Below are 4162 nucleotides of genomic sequence, written 5' to 3' on the forward strand. Positions count from 1 at the left end.
TCTCTCTCTCTCTCTCTGTGACTATCATAAATTAAAAAAATAAATAAATAAAACAAAAGCATCAATAATCTACAGTTTAAAATATTTCTAGATTAAATGCAGTTAAAATTGAGACACCATTTTCCACCCTTCAAACTGATTAAGACACATTGAGTTGGCCTAGGTTTGGGAAATAGGCCCTCATTCACATTGTTGGTGAGAATAAAAAAGAGTAAACAATATCGACCTTGATTTTATATGCATAAACTATTTCCCCAGCAATTCCTCACCTACACATTTATGCTACAGATAACTTACGCTACAGATTTATGTAAGGATATTTGTTACAGCATTTGTTTATAGTAACAAAAGACTGGGAACAGCCTAAAGATCTTTATGTAAGAAGTGGTTAAAATACAGCACTGTTGAGAAGAACCAAGCGCTCCATGTTCCATGTGTGCTGATGTGGAGCAATCTCGAAATCATATTACTAGATGAAAAAAGCAAAGTGCAAATCAGTGTGCAAAAGCAAGGAATGCATGCAAGGCACTCTGATACACCCAAAATGCCACAGGCCTTCCATCCAGTTGGTTGTACCTATGCTATTTTGTATATATAGAGAGGCTACAGCATATATATGTATATATGTATATACATATATATAGTATATATACTGTGTGCATATATAGTATATATACTGTGTATATATGTACATATATATATATACTGTGTATATATGTGTGTGTGTGTGTGTACATATATAGAGAGAGAGAGGGACCTACTGCCAGTCTTTACCTTTCTGTGCTACTTACATTTTTATTATGTGCAACTATTGCTTTAAAAAAGTAATTAAAATTCTTCAGTTATACACACACTCTAAGTTCAGTAACCAGTTAACATGTTTGTAGTGTATTAGCCTCACATCCTTAACAATGCTTATACAATATTATTGCAACTGGGTAAAAATCAACACACATTTTGACAAGACTGGAAAGACAGGTAAAAATTAAATAGTTATGTTTAGAATTTATAAGATTTTGTTTGTATTTTCAGAATGTCTTTGTTTCAAGGGCTAAAACTGTATTGACACAAAAAGTCAGAGAAACTTCAATGAATTAAGACAACGTCTTGGGCATCCCTGGTGGCTTAGCGGTTTAGCGCCGCCTTCTGCCCAGGGAGTGATCCTGGAGACCCGGGATTGAGTCCGGCGTCAGGCTCCCTGCATGGAGCCTGTTTCTCCCTCTGCCTGTGTCTCTGCCTCTCTCTGTCATGAACAAATAAATAAAATCTTTTTAAAAAAGGAAAAAATCTGGTTCAATTATTAGAACTTTCTAACTTAATTTTTCAAATTCTACATATGAATTTATAACCAGACTATTTTTTTAAAATCTTACTTGTTTATTCATGAGAGACACAGAGAGAGGCAGACGGGAGCCTGATACGGGACTCAATCCCAAGACCCCAGGATCACGACCTGACTCAAAGGCAGACAGACGTTCAACCACTGATCCACCCAGGGGCCCCTATAGCCGGACTATTTTCCTGGGAAAAGTTTTCAATTAGTAATAATCATGCCTCAAACAAAACCTCATGGCTGCAACATTGCCACTGCACAAAGTTCAACCAGACTATTACTAATGGGCCAGTTTCTGCCTGTAGATCTTGATCAAAGAGCAGGATGAAAGTGACTATGGGCAAATAATTTTCCCTTCCAACATAAATTCCCAGTCTTGCTGAAGAGATTTCAGACTAAGAACTAACTTTTGCCACATCAGATGTCCAGGTCACCCCATCACTCTACTGCTCCAAAGCCTTCTCGCATGACATTGCCGTGAGTCTGCCTCTCGTGGCCTGGCATTCAAGGACCTTGCCCTTTGGCACTCTTTCAGATGTCAATCCCACACCTACTCCTGGTAAACTGGATTATATTGTCCCCAAGGATAACTATACTTGTCTCCTAGCCTTGGTTGAAAACTCTCCACTCTCATTTCAATCTTCTCAATCCTTTCAAGGCTTTTCTGACTGCTCCAACCCTTAGGAGCCGATCTTAAATACAGACAGCCCTATTGCCTGTAGCCATCACTGCATTGTGCCCTATGACATCTTTTGTACTGTTCTTCAATGAGTCCGGGTTCCATATATTTTCCCTCTGTATAGGTAGCACAAATAACTCTTTGAAAGAGTTATTTCTCTTAACATCCTTGCACATTATGGCAGCTCAGTGTTTGTGGAATATTGCCCGCCCAGAAAGGTATTGCTTTGTTTATTTTAGGCACTTGGTAAGTACCTACCAAGTGAATGACTCACATCTGTGACATTGTAATAGATATGTTTTGCAGTCAGCTTTGTGTCTTTTAGGTAAAATTCATCATTTCACAAATGCTGTTCCCAGAACCGACATAGGTTACATTAAAGCATGACATGAACTGTGGCTAATGCCAAGTTAGGGAATTGGGGAAATCTACAGAGAAAAAAGATATCTTAATTATTTCAATTAATGGACTGGCTCTTGACCTCGGATGTCCTCCAATAATGTGCAGTGATCTAGTAAAGTCCTATTTGGTGATAGCTTGTTGTGGAGGCATAGCCACAAAACTTTCTATCCTGGCAGATAGCCTCTGCCAGAAGCATTGGTTATTAAGTGTAAACCAATACGTCACACTGCTTAAGAAATGTAATATGTTGTCCATTTGAGAAAATTCTGTATAACCATCAAAAGTCATGTGATTTAAGAATGTTCATTGACATGTAAAAATGTTCACTAAAATGCAAACTTCAAGGACAGGTTGTAAATGAGCATACACACTATTCTGTTTAAATACATACACGCAAATATGCATAGTGATAGAGAAAGAGATTAGCTTGAAATAGGTCATATGTTAATGGGGGTTATCTCTAGGTAAAAAAAAAAACTTTTTGTTGTTTTGTGTGTGTGTGTGCGCTTTTCTGTGTTATTTAAATGTTTTGCATTAACTACCCATTTATTTTTTTTGAATAAGGGGAGATGTTAACTTTTTACACTACCACCAATTACGTCAATTTCTTTTCCATCTGCCCTCTTTCTTACCTGCTTGTCCCCTTCACCACCCATATAAAACTCAGTAAGTTTCTGTTGTTGGGTTTATGGGCAATCTTAGTAACTAGAAAGTAGGTTCACACTGAAATGAGCAAACTCCTTGAACAACTCTTAACATCAAGACGAGGTAAGCTGTTACTCAGTTTAAGAGGAAATCTGAGATCCCTGTTCAGCTTTTGGGGTTCTGTGATCTGTAATACTCACCACAGTTCTTTCAGAAGCCTGACTCATAAGTTACTCATAGAGATAGGTGAGCATACTCCTTTTCAGGCCATCTGACTCCATCCCTACTCATGCCCACTTGTCATTTCCATGTGCACACAAGAAGACATATCCTCCATTCAGGTATAGAAAAGCCTGTTGTAGGGACTCCTGGGTGTCTCAGTGGTTGAGCATGTCTTTAGCTCAGAGTGTGATCCTAGGGTCCTGGGATCAAGTCCCCTAGCCTGCTTCTACCTCTGCCAGTGTCTCTGCCTCTCTCTCTCTCTCTCTCTCTCTGTCTGTCTCTTGAGTAAATAAAAAAAAATTAAAAAATAAAAAAACTTTAGAAAAGTCTGTTGTAAAACACAGTAAATACACACACACACACACACACACACACACACAATACACACATACCACAGGGCCACAGGCTACTTTTTCTTGTTTCCTAGTAAATGGGCAAAGCAAGTTACCTAAATGTGATACATACTCTCTCCAGATTCCAAAGAAACTCATCAAACATTGTGTGTCATTCTTTTTTTTTTTTAAGATTTTATTTATTTATTTATTTATTTATTTATTTATTTATTTATTTGTGAGAAAGAGCATGTGCAAGTGGTGGGATGCAGAGGGAGAGGAAAAAGCAGACTCCCCGCTGAGCAGGGAAGAAGTAGGAGGGCTCCATCCCAGGACCCTGAGATCATGACCTGAGCTCAAGGCAGATGCTTAACCAACTGAGCCACCCAGGTGCCCCATGCCTCATTCTTAGAGATTTGAAGCTCACAATGAAGAGCTTGTCCTTCATTCTTCTATATTATTAAACTCCCCTCTGGAACTTCACTCAGATGGCAAGCCCCTATATTTCTCAGAATGTGTCTCCTATTCTCTGTCAGAGGACACCTGCTA

General features: G+C 38.6%; 1 pseudogene; it reads right to left on the reverse strand.

The window, feature by feature from the left end:
- Positions 1 to 1519: 1519 nt before the first annotated feature.
- LOC140598416 (U4 spliceosomal RNA) lies at positions 1520 to 1599 on the reverse strand (annotated as a pseudogene).
- Between the last annotated feature and the right edge of the window lie 2563 nt (positions 1600 to 4162).

Source organism: Vulpes vulpes, chromosome 3 (assembly GCF_048418805.1).
Source record: "Vulpes vulpes isolate BD-2025 chromosome 3, VulVul3, whole genome shotgun sequence".
In the NCBI taxonomy this organism is placed as follows: Eukaryota; Metazoa; Chordata; class Mammalia; order Carnivora; family Canidae; genus Vulpes; species Vulpes vulpes.